The 21390-nt window shown below is 38.2% G+C and overlaps 1 protein-coding gene across 2 annotated transcripts in view; it reads left to right on the top strand.

The window, feature by feature from the left end:
• Positions 1-21390, top strand: part of SOS2 (SOS Ras/Rho guanine nucleotide exchange factor 2) — a 292583-nt gene that overhangs the window by 182103 nt on the left and 89090 nt on the right. The window lies entirely within an intron of this gene.

Genomic DNA, 21390 nt, shown 5'->3' with positions numbered 1-21390 from the left:
GATGGTTTGAAAACCAAAATCACCAGGCGACAGTAGGGGAAATGATTTTATTTTCAATTTAGTGACTGAATTGTGTCAATTTTGAGAAATTACATCTGCTGTCTATATTTTGCACTGTTCAGGAAGAAATGCATTTGTTTCTATTTCTCTGCATGCAGAGTCTTGCATCTTAGGGTTTTGTTTGTGTATAGTAGTACTTTTAGTTTGTGGTCCTGTATTTGCATAGGGGTTATCTGTGTTCAGCATATGTGACCAAGGCTAGGTGTTCTGGTAGGAATGAATGTTGAGAAACATACTGTGTGCTTTGCGTAGTTTAATTTTGTGGTTAACCATTATGTATTATATTGTGTGTATATATGAAAAATGAATGGAAAAATGGTATTACAATTAGTACTATTATGGGGTGGGGTCTGGGGCAGAGCTTGTGCCCCCCCCCCCCAACAAAAAAGCGTTCCGCTGCCTTTGGGATGCTATGTATGGTGATACCAAGTGATTGAACCATAAAGTTTGCTACTGGTTGCTATGTACTGCCAACTAGTAGTAGAAAAGAACAGCAATACTTTGTTGCCTTGATACAGTAAAATTCTTGTTGAACTGTAAAATCCATTCTTTGAAATCTGTTATCAGTGATATCTGATGACTTAATATATTATCACAATTTGTTTTATTCTTTTCAAATATAATGGAAAATTTGGGTATTGTTCCATTTAAATCATGCCCCCCTTCTTCCTTCCATAAGCACTGTGGGGGAGGGGAGAGATTGTTTTAGTTGGATACTGAAACTTTTTGACATTACTATTGCTGATTTAGATTATTTTGATCATGGATTGCTTAGCTATTCTTGTCTCCTTATCCCTTATTGTCCTGACTAGTCAAGTCCAGAATCATTGTGTTTTGCTGCTCATTTTCCCACAGATGAAGACAGAGATTAATCAGAAGAAAGTCCTGCTCTATAAGGGCACCATGCAAACCAAACTCCTCAATAGTTCTTTTGTCTCCAGTATGTGGTGATGGGCATATTGTGCAGTTTCTGACCTGTTCTGGGAAGCTTGATCCTGGACCAGTTGGAGAACTGGTTCCAGTTGAGCTGAGAGGCACCAGACTTCAAAGTTTGCATTGACTGTGGGATACTCAGAAGAATCTGAATCACTCTCCTCCCTTGAGCAGACATTAAGGACTCTGAAGTGCTTCTTTGCTGATGTCTGTCTCTTTATCCTCCCCTCCCCTTCCCTTCCCTTCCAACCTCTTTTTTTTTTTTTTTTTTTAATAATTCTTTATTCATTTTTAAAACTTCTAACTTTTGCCTTTCTGTTAAAAAACAAAACAAGAATCTCCAGAAGAATCAGCTGTGCTACCATGCTTTTTGCTATTTACCTCACAGACAGCATGTTTTGTAAGCTTAAATGTTCTGTCACTCTTACCTGCCTAGAAGGGGATGATTTGCTGTTGTCTCTTGTATAGGGAGCCTGGGCAGGTGAGCAGTACACTGCTGAAAGAGGTGTTTTGCCATGAGTAGCTTATTTAGCTAAGCTGTATCAGATTTGTGGTGGTTAAAGAGAGCATTTTCAGTGCTGTTTCCAAAGCAGTCTGTCAGTCCCAGAAAATTAAATGTTCTGGTAATGGTAATTACCAAAATACTTCTATCCCCTTGGTAAATGATGCAGCTTTGAAAGGCCTTCAAGTTCACAAATTATAAACTTTCTGAACCAGACTGTTTAGGTAGCTCTCTGGATTGCCTGTATTTCAAGGGGCTTGATTGCAATAGGTGTAGCAAAGTTCTCATGCATCTTATTTCCTTGATGCCTATCATGTCCCTTGAGGCAACCTTGGCTTTAGTGGCAGATGCCTTGTACAATCCTTTTAGTATTTTGGCCAGGAACATGATGCTTCTAGACTCAAATGCCTTTTTGGCTTGCAATAGATTGACTGACACAGCTTCAAAACTACTCTCCAGCAGGCTTCCCTTTTATGGAAAGTTGCTGTCTGGATAAGATATGGAAATCTGGTGAAGGATTTGACAGATCCTAAATCCCAACATTTGTTGGAAGGTAAACCCAAAGCTCTTCACAGGCCTTTTGTAGCAAGGTGCCTTTGGGCCATTCTAGTTCTTTCAGTACTCTCATTATTATTCATTTGCTTCCCTTTTGTAGTCACAGAAGGGGTAATTCTTAAACAGCTAAGCTCAGGGATCTTCCAGATCAGCTCTATGATGGCTAAACAAATATTTCTGTTCTGTGTTCACAAAATCCTGGAGAAAGACTGAAGTTAGCTGGCAAAGTTTCACATGAAAATGGAGTGGATACTGCACATTTATGGAAGAAAATGTTTATGAACAACTTGAAAAATTGAAGGTGGATAAAGCCATGGAACTGGATGTGATCCATCCTAGGATACTGAGGGAGCTCAGAGAGGTTCTAGCAGGTCCTCAAAGATTTGTTCAATAAATCATTGGAGACAGGAGAGGTTTGTGGGATTGGAGCAGAATATAGTCCCTCTTCACAAAATTGATCACAGAGTTGAAGCGGGAAACAGGCTGGTAAGCCTCACTTTAGTTATTGGAAAAATAATGTAAGTGTTGCTGAAGGAAAGGATAGTGAATTTCCTAGAATCCAATGGGTTGCAAGATCTGAGGCAACATGGTTTTACTAAAGGTAAATCATGCCAAATGAATCTGAGAATTAGCTGGAGGATGTGTGCTAGATGTAACTTACTTAGATTTCAGCAAAGCTTTTGATACCGTTTTTCACAGACTCTTGAATAAACTTGACAGGCTGAAGTCAGGATCAACGTGGTGAACTGGATTAGAAACTGGTTGACGGACAGACGCCAGAGGGTGGTGGTTAACAGAATTCACTCAGAAGAAAGAAAGGTGAGCAGTGGAGTGCTTCAAGTTTTCGTGCGGGGGACAATTCTGTTCAATATATTTGTGAACGACATTGCAAAAGGGTTAGAAGTTAAGGTATGCCTTTTTGCAGATGATACTAAGAATTGTAACAGAGGGGACACCCTTTAGGGAGTGGAAAACATGAAAAAGGTTCTGCAAAAGTTAGATGAATGGTCTGTTTGAAAACTAAAATTCAATGCAAAGATGTACAGAATGATGCACTTGTAGAGTAGAAATCCAAGGGAGCTGTATGTGCTAGGAGGTGAGAAGTTGATATGCACAGACAGGGAGAGGGACCTTGGGGATCCTGTATCTAAAAAAGATATAGTGGAATTAGAAAAGGTACAAAGAAGAGCGACCAAGATGATAAAGGGTATGGAGTTCCTTAAGAAAGGCTAAAGAGGTTAGGGCTCTTCAGCTTGGAAAAGAGATGGCAGAAGGGAGATATGATTGAAGTCTACAAAATCCTGAGTGGTGTAGAACAGGTATAAGTGGATCGATTTTTTTACTCCATCAAAAACTAGGAGACACTCAATGAAGTCACAGGGAAATACTTTTAAAACCAATAGAAGGAAATATTTTTCACTCAGAGAATAGTTAAGCTCTAGAACACATTGCCAGAGTATGTAGTAATAGTGGTTAATGTAACTGGTTTAAAAAAAGGTTTGGACAAGTTCCTTGAGGAAAAGTCCAGAGTCTGTTATTGAGATAGACATGGGGGAAGCCACTGCTTGCCCCGGGATAGGTATCATGGAATGTTGCTGCTATTTGGGTTTTTGCCAGGTATTTGTGATCTAGGTTGGCCACAGTTGGAAACACGATACTGGGTTAGATAGACCATTGGTCTTGACCCAGTATGGCTATTATGTTCTTATGTCTGAGGATCTGAAGGTGATTAAACAATGTTATAAGGAGGTGGCTCTAGCCATAAGGATGCTAGGCTGTATAGAGAGAGGTGTAACCAGCAGAAGAAAGGAAGTGCTGTTGCCCTGTCATTGGTGAGGCCCCACTTGGAGTATTGTGTTCAATTTTGGAGGCTATATGTGGCTAAGGATGTAAAAACACTTGAAGTGGTCCAGAGGAAGGTGATGAAATGGTATGGGATTTGCTCCAAAAGACGTATGTGAAAAGACTGGAAGACCTGAATATGTATACTCTAGAAGAGGGAAGGGATGGAGGGTGGGGATATATGATATAGATGATTAACTATTTGAAAAGTATTACTATAGAAACAATTCTTTTTCCATAGAAGGGAATATGGTACAACTAGAGGGCATGAATTGGGCTGGTAGACGAGTAATGCTAGGAAATTCTTTTTCACAGAGAGGGTGGTTGATGCTTGGAATTAGAGAATGACACGGTGGCGGTTTACCCGCGGCCACCGCATTTTAGCCGCGGGTCACCGCCGAAAACGGGGAAGAAAACTAGCAGTCGCTGCGGCGACGGGGACAAGGCCATTCACCGCCCGCGGGGCGGTGAATGGGTCTTGTCCCCGCAGTGAGGCATGAAGGATCGCGCGGTCCCCGCAGCTCACACCCGCCTGCCCAATCGATTCTAGTGTTTAGCCAGCTCTCTCCCTTCTCCTCACCTTAGTTTGTAGATTTTCTTTTTCGGCGACCCGCACGCTATCAAAGAGCCGCTGCTGCTCAGTTTCGATCTTCTGCTCTGACGCAACCGGAAACAGGAAGTTGCAGCAGAGCAGAAGATTGAACACTGAGCAGCCGCGCGTGTGCGGCTCTTTGGGAAAGCGTGCAGGTCGCTGAAAAAGAAAGCCTGCAAATTAAGGTGAGGAGAAGGGAGAGAACTGGCTAAACACTAGGATCGATTGGGCAGGCGGGTGGGGGCTGCGAGGACCGTGCGATCACCCGTGTTCCCGGCTCAGACTGTAAGGAGGGAGTGAAAGGGAAAAGGATTCTGGGCCAAGGTGATGAAAACGGAAAGAAAAACCCACAGCAGGAAAGAAAGGGAAGGACAGGCAGGTGAGCCAGATGCTAGAAGCAGGGGGGGGGGGGGGAAGAAAGAGGGAAAAAAGCTAGATGGGGTTGAAAAGAAGAGACACACTGGTATGGAAGAGGAAGATAGGGGAAATCTGGACACAGGAAGGTAACAGAAAGAGGGGAAATTATGTGCATGGGGCATAGGGACAGAGACAAAAAGGGGACATGCCATGGGGATGGTATATGGACACAGGGGGGGGGCAATGGCAGATACATAGGGGAGATATTAGAAAAGTATATAAAATCATACCCGTTTGAGGCTTTTATGTATGCAGCGGTGACGGTGACGGGGCGGTGAATGGGGTTGCAGTGGCGGTGACGGGGCGGTGAATGGGGTGGCAGTGGCGGTGACGGGGCGGTGAAGGGAATGACGGTGACGGGGCGGTGCAGAGGATGGTGAGACGGGGACGGGGCGGTGACGGGGACCAATTTTTTCACCGTGTCATTCTCTACTTGGAATGCATTCATGAGGGAGGTAGTAGAGATGAAAACAGTGATGGAATTCAAAAAAGCATGGGATGAGCACAGAGGATCTCTAATTAGAAAATGAATGGTATAAAATGAAGAGCTAAGATTTAGAATGGGCTGGGGAGGGCTTTGAAGAAAACTTCAGTAATTTGCAACATGAGGACAGTTTTACAGTTGATATCCTGGAAATGATGAGATGGTTTGGATAGGCTGGAGTGAGCATTGATAGCACCTCCAGTAGTTGAAACCTAAGGACAGTATCGGGTGGACTTCTACGGTCTATGTCCCAGAAATATCAAAGAAAAAAAGACAATTTATCATGAATTTATAATGTGTGTGACTATTGGGCAGACTGGATGGATTGTTCAGGTCTTTATCTGCTGTCATTTAGTAAGTTTACTATGAAGGCCTGCAGATCCATTCCTTGACATTTCTCCAACGTTTTTAGGGAAATGGGTCCAGATCATATCTGTTCAGTGAGTGTTAGACATGATCATGGATACAAATGATAACTTTCCTGCCTATTCATAGATTTCTTTGTCTCCTCTTGTCACTTTAAGACAAGGTGGCGGCAGTACTTGATACTCTTCACAACCTGAAGAGTCTCAGCACTATCCTTCCGTTTCTACAAAAAGAGTGGAGGCCTGAAAGGTATCTAAAATAATAAAACGCTAGCTGCGCATGCGCACTCAACTGCGTGCTTCTGTTTTCCCTGATCTGTGAGATGTATGTCCATGGCTTTGCAGGAGGGCGCATGCGCGAGTCCCCAGCCTTACTGCTTCCCAGCCGCCAGCGTTGGACTCCCTGCTCTCCAGATCACTGTGTACAGACCGGTAGGGCACTGGGAGCTAGGAAGAAAGCAAGGGCACAGCCGGAAATGGAAAAACGGCACTACCATGTGAAGTATATTTTTAAAGTTTAAAGTTGACGCGGCGGCTCCTCTCACGATCGCTGCCTGGAAATTATAAAAGGTTTAATAAAATATGGGAGCCATTGACATTGTTTTGTAATGAATAAACACCATTTTCTTAATATAACTTATGAATGGAGGGGAAAGGGGAGGGATTGTATAAATGAAGAAAAAGGTAAAAAGAAAATATGAAAAAGATTGATTCAATTAAGAAAATAGTATGGAAAGGGAGGGGGGGAAGGGTTTAGATACATATACATTTGTTATTATCTTGATAGATTTATCAAGTGTTGTTTGTAAATCTATGTATTACTTTTATTGTACACTTGTTGAAAGATTAAAAATGAATAAAGAATTTAATAATAAAAAAAAAATTAAAAAATATACTTCACATAGTAGTGCCGTTTTTCGTTGATGGAGGTCTGCGCGAGCAGGGAGGCGGTGTGGGGCTGTAATTTTGAAGGTGGCGCGAGCTGGAGCAAGTCTGTCCTGGGCCTGCGTCTGCCCTCCGCCGACAGCCAGCTTCCTTGAAGCCCTTCTCCTGCCGGCGGGGACCACTGGGGCCTGGGTGCGGCGGGGAAGGGGGGTCTTGCCTGGCCGGGGCCGGCCGAATCCCCCATCTGCTCTCATTCTCCTAAGTCCCGGCAGTTTTGAAGTTACTCTGTGCAACCTCCATGCTTATTTTAAAAAAGGTAGGTGAAAGAAGGGGAATATTCCCCCAACAACCCCCTGACATCTCCAAACACACACCGAAGGACAGGGGCCAGGGAGAGACATTGGGGAAAAAAACCTGACACATTGACATAAATATGTCATATAAGCACTCAAAAAAAGATAGATGGCATTCAAATACACACACAGGATAGGAGGCTACAGAGATAGCAAACACAGGTAGATGGCATTCAAATACATTGTCATCTGGAAGTAGGAACTTTAGATCATTTATTGTTTCATTGCCCATATATTATGAATTTTTGGAAATCAATTTGGGACCAAATTAATAATTTATTAGATAACCCAGTGGCATTATCCAATGATACTGTGATATTTGGTATGGAAATGAGAGCAAAGAGTCAGATTTCTGCGAATAATAATAAATTACTACTTATAATGACCGGTGTTTCCATTCAGCAAATTACATATCATTGGAAGGATTGGAGGAGATTAAATTATAACTTCTGGTGGAATTATTTGTCATATCTACAAAATGGGAAGGTTTATTGCATTACAACGGGGATATTTTAAGAATTTTCAGGATGTGTGGAAACCATTAACATTAACAAACACAGGTAGATGGCATTTAAATACACACACAGAAGGACAGGGGGCTACTGAGACAGCAAACACAGGTAGATGGCATTCAAATACACATACAGAAGGACAGGGGGCTAGAGAGACAGATTGAAAGCAAAACCAATAAACAGTGGATTGAAATTAAAAAACACAACAATAGTCCATGAGAGACAGTAACAAAGGAAATAAAAATGGACAAGAAAAGAGATATGTACAGAAAAAAAAATACAGACATCCAGCAGCATAGGAGACAAACACCAAAACAAAGACAGAAATACATACAGTGACCAAGTAACAACAAATAGGCAAAATATAACAACTTATAATAAATCAACCATACAATGGATATTAAAGTTCTCATGGTAAGTTTTCAGTAAATTGTTTTAACTCTTAAGTCTGCACATATATTCTAGCACCCGTTAATCTAACGGGCTTAAACACTAGTTCTATTATATTTGGTATTACTAAAAAAAAAAAAAAAAAAAGAGTAAAAAATATCATTTTATTCTGTTCTAGATCTCAAATTCATATACCAGATGCTGCAAGTGGTACATTCAGAATTGGAGATATTGTAGTCAGTGAACACTGCAGCTCTAGGTCTCAAGGAAGCTAACATTTTATTTTTGGCTTCTGCTTTAGAAATTGAGATTCTCAGTTGTAGGCTGAACTACTTGTTTGAACCATGCCCTTGATGTGACTACAGCTCCCAGAACTTTTTTGTAGTTATACTGGTGGTGGTGGCATTTCTCCACCAAATGGGAATCTTTGTTCATTCCTACTTAGACGATTGAATCTTAGAGCAATTAGGAACAAGAAGACACTCATGTGACAGTCCAAGTGCCAAAGATTTTACAGTCCCTCTGTTGAGCTATTAGAACCATGTAGAGCTTTCTTATATCTTCCATACCTTTGAGTATCTAGCATTTGGCTCCAGTATCAAGGTGGGGAAATTTCCTTCCCAGTCACTGGCTTATAAAGCTTGAGACTTGGATTTGGCAACTTCTAGAGATTCATTGACTCTTTTTTTTCTATGGGAACCATATGCAGAGTCCTGGGGGTCTATGTTGGCAACCTATGAGTGGCCTTGGCCTTACTCATACCTATTTTCCCTTTAGGTTTTTGAAACTGAGCCACTGGTTGGCATTATCTCAGTTATGATCAGTGTTTGATGTTTTGATGGCTTGAGGCTTCCAACTTTCTTAAACAATATAGTTTGGAGTTCCTATGCTTCCAAGCAGACTTCCTAGGACATCAAGCCGCATTGTGGTATAAATTATTATCTGGATTCTTGAATAAAAAACCAAAATGTGATCTTAGAGACATTTGGAGCATTGAGATTAAGCATCAGATTTCTGCATCTCAATGGCCACGAATTTGGTCTTGGAGGATGAGATGTACAGTGTCAGCATCTATGAGGCAAACTTAGTTCTTTTTGTTACATAGAGCGTTTTGGACCCCTGTTTGTTTACAAAAATTAGATAGTTATAAGCCCAATAAATGCTGGCACTGTAATCTGGAACCAGGGACATTAGATCATCTACTTTATTATTGTCCCTATATCAAGTTATTTTGGAATTCAATCTGGTCTCAAGTAAACTCTTTGTTGGAAAACCATGTTGCGCTCTCCTATGATACTGTTTTATTCGGAATGGCTATGAGAAAGAAAAGTCAAATATCGTCGTATAATAACAAACTTTTATTAGTCATGACAGGGGTTGCCATTCAACATATTACCAATAATTGGAAAAATTACAAGAATCTTAATCACACATTTTGGTGTTATTCATTATGCAATATTTATAAGATGTTATTTAGCACACTCAAGGGGGAGGGTGGAGTTGGGGGGTAATTTTACAAGATATGTTATAATATGGTATATAACGTGTATATTCTATTTTAGTTGAAAATGTGATGAAGGGTGGATGGGTTATTACACTATTAGATTTTATGTGTTAGATATTATAGTGCTATATTGGAATTACTTGTATGATGTATTTTTGTGCACTTGTTGTTTTGATTTGAAAATGAATAAAGAATTTAAAAAAAAACAAAAAAAAGGAAGTGCATGGACTTCAAATTTCCCAATTGGATAATTTTGACAATACTGTTGGGAAGCTCATTGTCAGACCCAAATAGCTCAAAGAAGGTGGAGGCCTCTTGAAATGTATTTAGTCCATCAACTGCTCAGAACTGAGGGCAATTCAGAAGGTGTGCCTGACCTTGAACTCTCATGTATTTGACAGAATTATTTTCAGAGGATGCTTAGCAGTGATATGCTTCAACATCAGGGTGGTGCAAGAATTGTGGTGGTAGTTTCAGCAGATGGTACCATAATAATGTTTCTCCTAGAAAGTTTGTCCACACCTCATGTTGCCTGAGTTCTGTATGTACAGATGTATTTTCTCAGCAGACACTTTCTCAATCTAGACAATTGGGAGATATCATAGGTAACATCTAATCAAGAATCAGTGGGAAGTTCCATACCTGGGATATATAGCATCAAGGTGGAAGGTGCTGCTTTTAGATAGTGATAGCCTGCTGAGGCTGTGTTTTTAACTGATTGAAGTTCTAAAAGAGGAGGACCTTGGTTGTTTTTGCTTGTGGTTGTGTGTGGTATTTTTCTCCTTCAGTTTGTATGTGTGACCCCCCTGATGCAGGCAATCTTTTGCTGAAACAAGGCCGTGTCAGGTCCTAATCTGTGCCACCAACTGCTGGATATAATAAATTAACTTTGGTTCCTATGTTTTGTCATCACCACCTTGCTGCTTTTTTTTCTCAGTTCTTCAGCTTTCATAAGGATCTGGGCATCGTGAGGTTGGTTGCCTTGATTCAAACTTGGTCTTTGTCAGAGATTTTTTACATGCTCTTCAATGGATGTTGCTGGGGCAAGTCCTCCATGTAATTACCTTGCTTTCTGGTTGTTGAATACCGGGGCTCTAGATTGGTCCTGGAGATAATGGTTTGCATTTCTATTGCAGCTCAAAGTATTTCAGCCCTTCATATTTAGCCATGAAAGTGCCCTTCTGGGTCCCATAGTTCACTAGTACAGCATAGCTGATGGGGATTTTCAAGCCCTGCCAACCAAAGACCCTCCTCCTGGTCAGAACACTTGCTACCTGGGCAGCTTGCAGCAGTGTCCCCAAGCTGCTGCCAGCTTCCCCCATACATGCTCAGTATGCATGTGTGAACAAAACTGAGCATGTACGAGAGGCTGTGGCAGTGGTTACTTGAGTCACTGCTGCTGGCTGCTCGAGTTACAAGAGTTTCAGCTGGGAGGAGCTCTTTCACTAGTAGGATGTGAGGATTTCTGCCAGTGGAGTATTTCTATTTTTAGATTGGGAAGGTGCTGTAGAGGGGTGCAGGGTAAGGAAGATAGGGGTGGCTAAGGCCCCTCCTAAATTAGCTGGCTGGCTATGCCCCTGCACTGGTCATGGAGAATCTGTCTCCATTTAGTTTTATGTCTTGGCCCTCAAGAGGTCCCAATTAGGATGATGAAGCTGTTCAGAGAAAGGTCTCTACCTTGTTTCAAGCAAAAAAGTGTTGTAGATCAGTTTCTTAAGCCAGAATCTTAAGAGTGAAACTCTTTGTAGAGAGGGGGTAGTCTCACCTTTGGAGCATCAATCGTGCAGATTCTAGCCTGCCTTCAAGAAGCAGCTTAAAACTTTCTTTAAAAAAAAACTATGTGGATGATTTTTTTTTTTTAATTTACAGAGATCGTGGTACTTTATATTTTAAATCCTGGATGTGATGTTCCAACTCTTTGTTATTGGAATCCACATGGAACTGAGTACATTTTGTGGAATATAATTTCGAAATGTAATTTAAAAGGGCACAAGAGGGGGAGCTATTTTAGATTTGACCCTTATTGGAATGCAGGGCATAGTACAGGAGGTAACTATGTTGGGTCCATTGAGAAATAATGATCATAACTTGATCAAATTTGAGCTGATAACTGGAATGATGTCACTAAAGAAATCTACTGTATCAACATTTAATATTTGAAAGGGCAACTATGATAAAATGAGGAAAATTTTTATAAAGAAACTAAAAGGATCTGTGGCATAAGTTACAGGGAAATACTTTTAAAACCAATCAGAGGTTGTGGTAAGAGCTGTTAACGTAGCTGGTTTTAATCAAGGATTGGACAATTTCCTGGAGGAAAAGTACATAATTGTTATTGAGATAAACATGGGGGAAGCCACTTCTTGCCCTGGATCAGTGGCATGGAATGTTGCTGCTATTTGGGTTTTTGTCAGGTACTACTGACAGTGGGTTAGCCATCGTGAAGACGGGCTACTGAGTTAGATGGACCATTGATCTGACCCATTGAGGCTGTTCTTATTTTTTTTATGATACTGGTGTCTGCTTTATTATTTATTTATTTATTGATGTATTTTATTTCTTTAAAAATTTATATACCACATACAACTATGCGGTTTACATATCATATACATAATATCTTACGTGCCCTGCAATTTTCACATATAATATAGACGTAACTAGACACCATTAACATTCTCCTCTTATAAAATGCTTCAGGACCTGCATGTGGTGGTTAGATTTTGAGAGGCCTGATTCATCTTAGACCCTCACTGTGACCCAGCTATCCTGAATGAAAGCCTAAATTTGGTGTGTTAAGATTTAGGTCTGTCACCCTTTGAACCTTTGAAGCTGGCACCTCTTAAAGATCTTGCACTAAAATCAATTTTTTTTTTTTTTCTGATTTATAATTTTTATTCGTTTTCAAATTTTACATAAAGTGTACAAAATATTAAAATACAATTGATGAATACACAATAACACTTTTATATCTAATACATCATATTTTAAATATATTTTTATCCCCTCTCCCTCCCCCCACCCTTCTAGTACTTTCCAATCGTACATTACATATTGTATATCATATTATGTAAAAATTATTTTCACTACCCTCCCCTTCATGTGTGTCACAAAGAAGATATTGAAAAGAAGAAAAGAAGAGAAATCCTACTATTTATTCATTGCAATATTTTGTCAATGGCCCCCATATTTTTATAAATTTAGTATATGTCCCTCTTTGTATTGCTATTGCTCTTTCCATTTTGAATATATGACATATTGTATTCCACCAAAATGTATAATTTAGGTTATTATAATTCTTCCAATTGTTGGTTATATGCTGAATGGCAACTCCTGTCATAATTAATAAAAGCTTGTTATTTTCTGGTGAAATTTGACTTTTTTTTCTCATCATCATTCCAAATAACACTGTATCATATGATATTGCTATATGATTTTCCATCAATTTATTAATTTGTGGCCAAATTGCATTCCAAAAACTTTTAATGTAGGGACAATGATACAGTAAGTGATCTAACGTCCCTGGTTCCAGATTACAGTGCCAGCATTTATTGGACTTAGAGCTATCTAATTTTTGTAAACGTGTAGGGGTCCAAAAAGCTCTATGTAATAAAAAGAACCAAGTTTGTCTCATAGATGCTGACACTGTACATCTCATTCTCCAAGACCAAATTAGTGGCCATTGAGATGCATTAATTTGATGCTTAATCTCAATGCTCCAAATATCTCTTAGACCATTTTTTGGTTTTTTATTCAAATATCCAGATATTAATTTATACCACAATGCGGCTTGATGTCCTAGGAAGTCTGCTTGAAAACATAAGAACTTTAAACTATATTGATTATTCAATGTTTTCCATTCAGGGAACCCAACCTGAATGGCCTGCTTCAATTGCAACCATTTAAAACTTTGTGTTTTATTAAGACCAAATCTATGTTGCAATTGTGAAAATTCCAGCAGTTTACCTTCTGAAATAACATCATCTAGAGATCTAATGCCTGCAATAATCCAGTTCTTCCAAAGGATTTGAGCTCCGCCAATTTTGATCTTGGAGTTTATCCATAGAGATTGATTAGTTGATTTGTTTATTGGGATAGGTGTTAATTTACTTATAAACCTCAACGTTTTCCAAGTATCCATTAATATTTTATTTTCTCTGTATCTTCTAGGTATGTTAATACTTGGAAGATGAACTAAATTTAGGGGAAACATAAGGCGCCATTCCAAATACAACCAATCTGGTGCATTATCTATAAGTTCTGGGAGGATCCAATACATACCCTGACGTAGAATATAGGCTTGATGGTACCTATAAAAATTTGGAAAGAGACAAGATGGCGTCTGGAGCAGGACGCTGAGAGGAGCACTCCCATCTCAAGGTCTATTTTTTCGTTAAAATCTTTTTTGAGAAAATTGTTTCCATGCCGAAGAGAAGGGGGAAACAGAGGGGTGTCCCTCCACCTACCTCCGGATCCTCGACGCCGAGACAGACTGTAATCACTGCTTTTACAGTCCAACCTTCCACTTCGGGCGATTCTGCTGTTGCTGTGAGCCGGGAAGCTCACAGCCTGGACAGCGAGATGTCTCTCTCGCTGAGCCCGCGAGGACCGCATACCCCTCCCCAACCCAGGGAAACGTCGGTGGAGCAGAACATGCAGGAGGGCTCCCCCGGTGTAAGGAGAGAGGCATGTTTGTTTGCCGCGATGAACCCGGAAGTAGTTACAACCACGCTGACCCCGGTGTCGGAGGTGCAGCGTTCAGGGAGTGAGGAGCCTCTGGCAGCGAATGGTAGTGAGGTTGTAGGAGCCCAGAGTCTTTCTCTTGGGGCAGAAGCTATAGAAAATCTGGCTGCTATCTCCTCCCTCAAGCCATTGGTGAGACCTCAGGCAGTAACACTGGACTCCATCTGGACTGCAATAGAGAATCTACATCTGGTATGCACTAACTTTGTTTCTATTACCTTGAATTCTACCACTAGGATAAGTTCTTTAGAGACTTCTATTCAACAACATCAAGTGGATCTTAAAAATTTAGAGAAAGTAACAACTGAGACTAAGAATTTACTTACTAAACAAATGACAGATAAAATGATGATCTTGAGGAAGATTGAAAACTTAGAAAACCAACAAAAAAACTTGAATTTGAGAATCCTTAATTTTCCGGTTGCTAAGTTTATGCCGCCTCAAGAATTGTTTAAGAATTTCATGTTGACTGTATTAAATATTCCAGAAGCAAGTCTTCCCCCGATACAAAAATGTATTATTTAAAACAAGTGCAAAAGGAAAAAGTAGTGGAAATTGAAAAAACACAATTGGATGTTTCAGCCATTTTGCAATCATCTGATATTGAAATTCAGGGGCGGGCAACATTATTAGTCTCGTTGGTATTTCTACAAGATAAAGAAATGTTGTTGAAATTGTATTTTAATTTGAAACAGGTCACCTATTTAGGTGAAAGGATATATATATTTCCGGATGTCTCTAAATGGACACAATCTAGGAGGAAAGAATTTTTGATTTATCGACCAAAAGTGATTGCATTGGGGGCAGTGTTCCAGTTAAGATTTCCCTGTAAATGTTTTGTCTCCTATCAAGGGAGTAAATATATTTTCTTTGAACCTGCCCAATTAGGTTTTTTCCTGGAGGGTAAAGGAATCTCTAAACAGTCCGAATGAAACAGGTTATTAATGCGGTATTAACTAATGGATAGGATAACATCTTATACTGCTCTATTTTCTAATTTGTGATTTTCTTGGGTATATGTTCCCCTTTCCCGAGGGGCTTTATTTAATTTTGTCTCTTCTCCTCTAATTGTGGACTGTATTTGATGATTGTTTTCATTGTATATTTTGTATCTTAGTTTTTTTTTTTTAACTAAGTAAGATTATAATCTTGTATTTCCTTTAACATCTTTGTAAAATGGGATGTAATAAAATGATAAATATAAAAATAAAAAAAAATAAAAAAAATTTGGAAAATTTACCCCTCCCTCCTTAATTGATTTTTGCAAAGTTACTAAAGCTATTCTAGGTGTTTTACCAAGCCAAAGAAATTTTGTTAAAATGCTATTAAGCTTTTTATAAAAGGACCCCTGAAAATAAATAGGTATCATACTTATTTGGTAACAAACTACAGGCAACACCATCATTTTAATAGTTTGAACTCTCCCCCACCAAGAAATATGTAAAGGGTTCCATTGCTCGCACAACTCCATAACTTTTTTTAATACAAATTTTTCATTTTCTTTTACGGTATCTTCAATTGTATTTTTAACTTGAATGCCAAGATATTTAAATCCTTCTTCTTTCCATATGAACGGAAAAGCGTCAAATAGTCCTTTTACACAATGAACATTTAAAGGTATAATTTCAGATTTATTCCAATTAATTTTATAACCTGAAAATTTGCCAAACATATCAATTAATTCCAATAGAGAAGATAAGGTAGACTCTGGATTCCTCAAATAAAGTAAAATATCATCCGCATAAGCTGAAATTTTATATTCCATATCAGAATATGGTATACCCTGTATCCCCCTTGCTTGTTGTATTGCTAATAATAAGGGTTCTAATACAACATCAAATAACAAAGGAGATAAAGGACAACCCTGCCTAACTCCCCTCTGCAATTGAAAACCATCAGATATCATATTATTAATATTTAATCTTGCAATCGGGAAGCTATACAAAGTTTTTACCATTTGTATAAATCCAGAACCTATACCAAACCACTCTAAAGCCTGATACATAAAATTCCATTCTACCCTATCAAACGCTTTTTCTGCATCCAAGGAAACTGTAAAAGCCGGTTCATCCATTTTTTTTGATAAATTTAACATATGAAACAATAATCTAGAGTTATTAGAGGAATGTCTTTTAGCAACGAAACCCGTCTGATGCGTGTCTATAATATATGGGAGAGCTTTGGCTAATCTCAAAGCCAAAATTTTCGCCAAAAGTTTATTATCCACATTTATTAAAGATATAGGCCTGTAGTTTGAAACCAAAGTAGGATCTTTATTTGGCTTAGGTAAAACAATTATTATTGATTCAGCCATAGTACCTTTAATATCACCTTTTATAAGTTGTGTCTGATATAAATTTAGTAAATATGGGGATAGGACATTTTGAAATGTTTTATAAAATTCTACTGTATAACCATCACCACCTGGAGCGGATCCAACTCTAAGAGATCTCAATGCTGTTTCTAATTCTTTTAATGATATAGGTTCATCTAAACTCCATTTTATATGATCAGGAATCCTAGGTCCATTAATAGAATCTAAAAAATTTTTACCATCTTTTTGTCTCTCCAAATAAGGCTCGGAAGAATACAGGTCTTTATAAAATTTTAGAAATTGTTTTAAAATTATATTTGTTTGATTTGTTATTATACCATTATCATCTTTTATTCCATTTATATTAGTTCTTCTTTTTTTTGCTTTAAGATAGTTTGCCAATAATCTTCCCGCCTTATTAGAATTTCCATAATACATTGCTTGTTTGGAAAACAAATCTCTTCTTATCATTTTTGAAGTTAATTCATTATATTTACCTTTTGCTTTCAAAAGAGCTTGCAATACCTCATTTTCCCATTTACTTACCAATTCAGCTTCTAATATTTTAATTTCTTTTTCTAATTCTATATATTGCATTTTAGTCTGTTTCCTAATAAAAGCTGAATATGATATAATATTACCCCACATAGTTGCTTTAAATGCATCCCATACATTCTCAATAGATGTATCCTCCACTAAATTCATTTGAAAGAAATCATTAATTTGTGTTTTAAAATTTTCCAAAAATTTGTCATCCACAAGCAATGCATTATCAAATCTCCAAAGAGGTCTACCCTTCTCCAATTGATCCAATTGTAATTCTATCCATACTCCCGCATGATCCGAAATAATAATAGGATCTATGGAAGCTTTAATCACCTGTTGCACCTTATTTGTTGAAACAAAAATATAATCTATTCTTGAAAATGATTTATGAACCTGTGAACAAAATGAAAATTCCTGATCATTAAAATGAAGAATACGCCATATATCCTTCAAATCACATGATTGAGCCAAATTATCTAAACCTAAAGATTTTATGCTTTTACCTGGTTTTTTATCCAATAATGGATCCATTACAGCATTAAAATCTCCAGCCACCACTAAATTAGAAGCAGCCAGTGGTAACAACATACTCTGTAACTTTTTAAAAAATTCTGATTGATTCGAATTAGGGGCATATATATTAAACAACGTCAGGGCATTATTTCCCATACTTATATCAATATGTATCCATCTTCCATGTGGATCTGAATTTATTACCTTAAACTTGGCCATACATTTTTTATTTATAAGAATTGCTACCCCTGCTTTTTTACCCTCTGCTGGAGCAAAAAAACATTCCTTTACCCACCCACCCGTTAGTTTCTGTGATTCCTTTATATTAAGATGGGTCTCCTGCAGATAGTAAACATCCGCATTTTGCTTTTTTAAAAATGCTAATACCTTTTTCCTTTTGATTACATGATTCAGGCCATTGACATTAATAGAATATATCTTAAAAGACATTATATATTTTAAAACTTATCATCATAATCTTTTTCCTTTCTTCCTTCATATTTAAAATCCAAAAAATTTTCTCAATGACACACATTTTTACCCCTAAAGTATCCAATCCCTTATTAACCTTTTCCTTAATCATTCTAGTATATCCCATCTTTTTCCCTCCCTTTCCCACCCAATATAATGACTGCTTAAGGACACACATTGGAACAGCAACCCGAACATCCCCCTCCCCTCTAGGCAACAAATATTTAATTAATATCCCCTTTATCTTTTCTTAAATAAATTCATTAATCTTTCACAGTGTATCTTAGTATATCTTCTTTTTAAACATAAAATCTTTTTTACTATGTTTGAAATAATTATATTTTCTATCTATCTATATTAACCTTTGATATCTTTAATCATATTTTACTCCTAGCATTTCATTAATGTATCTTTATCCACTCATCAATCTTTAATTTATATTTCCCCAATATTTTAGTTTATATCATAAAATTCTATCATAAACATATATTTAATATAGTAATGTTATTTTTCCTATATCTTGTACATTCTATTCCATCAATTCTTATCATCCTTTTAATATCTAAAAACAATATACTTATCTTCATATATTTCTTTAAAAGTTTTTAATATATATATATTTTTTTTTTTTTTGCATTCTTCTTTTACCCAATTTTTATTTTTATCTGGTGCATTCTTTTTTTTTCTGCTTTTATTTTTTATTCAAGTTTTTATTTCTTTCTGATCACTCTTTACTCCAGCCATCCATATTTTACTCTTCTAAGTTTAGTCTCTTAAGTTTCCAGTCTGTCTTTCTTGTCTATTTCTTCTTTTATATTTTTTATTGTCTTTTTCTTTAGTTCATTTTATTTCCTGTTCTTTATTTCATATTCTTCTTTCTTCAATATTCCAAAGTCTCACAGTTTTATATTAAAAATTGTTTTTTTTTTTCACAATGTCATCAAAACCAGTCTTGTTATTTTATGATCATTTCAACTTCCATTATGTTAAAATGACATAGGTTCTGATTTTGAAAGAAAGGTTTTTAGCTTTTCTGGATTTTCAAAATACAAAGATTTATCTCCAGAAGATACCCTCATTTTTGCTGGGTAATATAATCCGTATTTATATCCCTTTTCTTTTAGTTGAGGTCTCAAGTCTAAGAATCTCTTTCTTTTATTTGCTGTGTTTTTAGCAAAATCCGGCAAAAACCATATTTTGGATCCTTTGTAATTTAAATTTTTGTCTTTCTTGGCAGCGTTTAAGATTTCTATTGCTTGCTGGTATCTTAGCATTTTAAATATTAATGGTCTTGGTCTGCCTTGATTTTCCATATTTTTTACTGGGATCCTGTGCGCTCTTTCTATTTCTAATGGTTGTTTGAAATCCAATTGTAGTATTTTGGGAATTAGATTTTCTAAAAATTGTATGGCATTTTTCCCTTCCAGATTTTCCTGCATTCCAAAAAGTTTTATGTTCTTTCTTCTTCCTCGGTTTTCATAATCTTCCAGCTGATTTTTTAATTGAATCAGTTCCAAACTGTCATTTTTACATCTATTTCCTTCACATTCTAAAGCCTCCATTTTAGTTTCTAAGTCAGTTGTTCTTTTATTATTTATTTCCATCTGTCTATGGATATTTAGTATTTCTTCCTTCATTTCGGCCATATTACTCACAGTTTCTTTAAGCATTTGTTTAATTTGTCTCAGTTCCTCCATAACTTCTGCTTTGCTCAGCATATCTGATTCTTCAGCAGGAAGCGGGACCTTACTTGGTGTAATTTGATCCTGCTTCTGCCTTTTTGCTGACATACTTATTTCATTTTTATTTTGTCGGGTGCTTGCCATGCTCCTGCACTTCTTTTTAATATTTTCGTGGATTTTATTTTCTCCACAGTCGTTAGGACTCACAAAGACTTTTGCCAGCCACAATATTCAGTAGTTTGTTATTTGATGTCTTGCTACACCAGCTCAGAAGTAAACGGTGAGGAAATATCAGATCTTTTTTTTTTTTGGCTCTCTTTCCTCAGGGCTTTGCCTCAGTTTCGGCGGCACAAGTTTTTCTCCACAGTGATTTTCAAAATCATGTAAACCTCTGTCACTCACACTGTCAGCAACTTGTCTTCGATGCCGCGCCGCTCCAGCACAGAGATGACTGTAAATCTCTGTCAGTCACACTGTCGGCATTTTGCTCAGAAATAAAACCGACGAAAGAGAAACAGATCCCCTTTTTTTTTGGCTCTCCTCCCTCAGGGTTTCGTTCTAGCCTCGGCGGCACAAGTTTTTCTTCACAGTGATCTTCAAGCTTTGTCAGCTACCTGCCTCCGATGCCTTGCCGTTCCAGCACTGAGAAAAAAAAACCGGCGATCTTACTTTTTGGCTCCTCTCTCTCAGGCCCTGTCTCAGTTTCGGCGGAGGAGGGTAATATAAATATGCCACAAATTCAGCATCGACTGCGATTGTTTTTCGCCGAAATTGGCAATAAGGGGATAATTTTTTTTTTATAACCGTTGCCTAGTTGAAGAGGAGCGTCGCGATCACACGTCCATTTAGTGTGCGCGTTAAGCCACCAAATCAAAAAAAAAAAAAAAATCAATTTTTTTAAAATCGATTACGTCAATTTGGAGGAATTCTGAACCAAAAGTAGTGTGTTCTTTTCTTTATGTAAGTCAGGATCTGGTACTTTCTTATTTCAGAAGAGGATTTTGGAGCAGATGTAAACTTTTGCTTTGTGTGTACATTCATTGAGTACTCATGAGGCACTGGAAGTTTGGAAGTTATCAGTGAATTTAGTTGGACAGGTTGTTACTACTTTTTGGTGAGTGTTATGAAGTCTGAGGTTGCTTTGAAAGCTACTATTGTGCATTGCCTTAAGAAATGATTTCTTCTGCCTACATGTTAAATAGTAAGGGAAAGGGGATAGAATTCGATGTGTGTGTGTGTGTCTTTCTTTCTCTCTCCTTGGCCGCTTTCTGTCTGTCTGTCTTTCTTTCTGTTTCTCTCTTTCCTCGGCTGTCCACCACTACCCCTTGCCTGCTCCCCCTGTCCAGCAGTAGCCCTTCTCCCTTCCTTTTACCTCCCCAGTGTCCAGCAGCACCCCTTCCCTGCTCCCCCTGTCCAGCAGCAGCCCTTCTCCCTTCGTTTTACGTCTCCCCTGTCCAGCAGCACCCCTTCACTGCTCCCCCCTGTCCAGCAGCAGCCATTCTCCCTTCATTTTACCTCCCCCCCCTGTCCAGCAGCACCTCTTCCCTGCTTCCCCTGTCCAGCAGTAGGCCATCTCACTTCCTTTTACCTCCCCCCCATGTAGCAGCACCTCTTCCCTGCTCCCCCTGTCCAGCAGTAAGCCTCCCTTCCTGTTACCTCCCCCCCTGTCCAGCAGCACCTCTTCCTTGCTCCCCCTGTCTAGCAGTAGGCCTCCCTTCCTGTTACCTCTC

Source organism: Geotrypetes seraphini, chromosome 7, assembly GCF_902459505.1.
Source record: "Geotrypetes seraphini chromosome 7, aGeoSer1.1, whole genome shotgun sequence".
NCBI lineage: Eukaryota > Metazoa > Chordata > Amphibia > Gymnophiona > Dermophiidae > Geotrypetes > Geotrypetes seraphini.
This window is presented reverse-complemented; position numbering and strand designations above follow the sequence as displayed.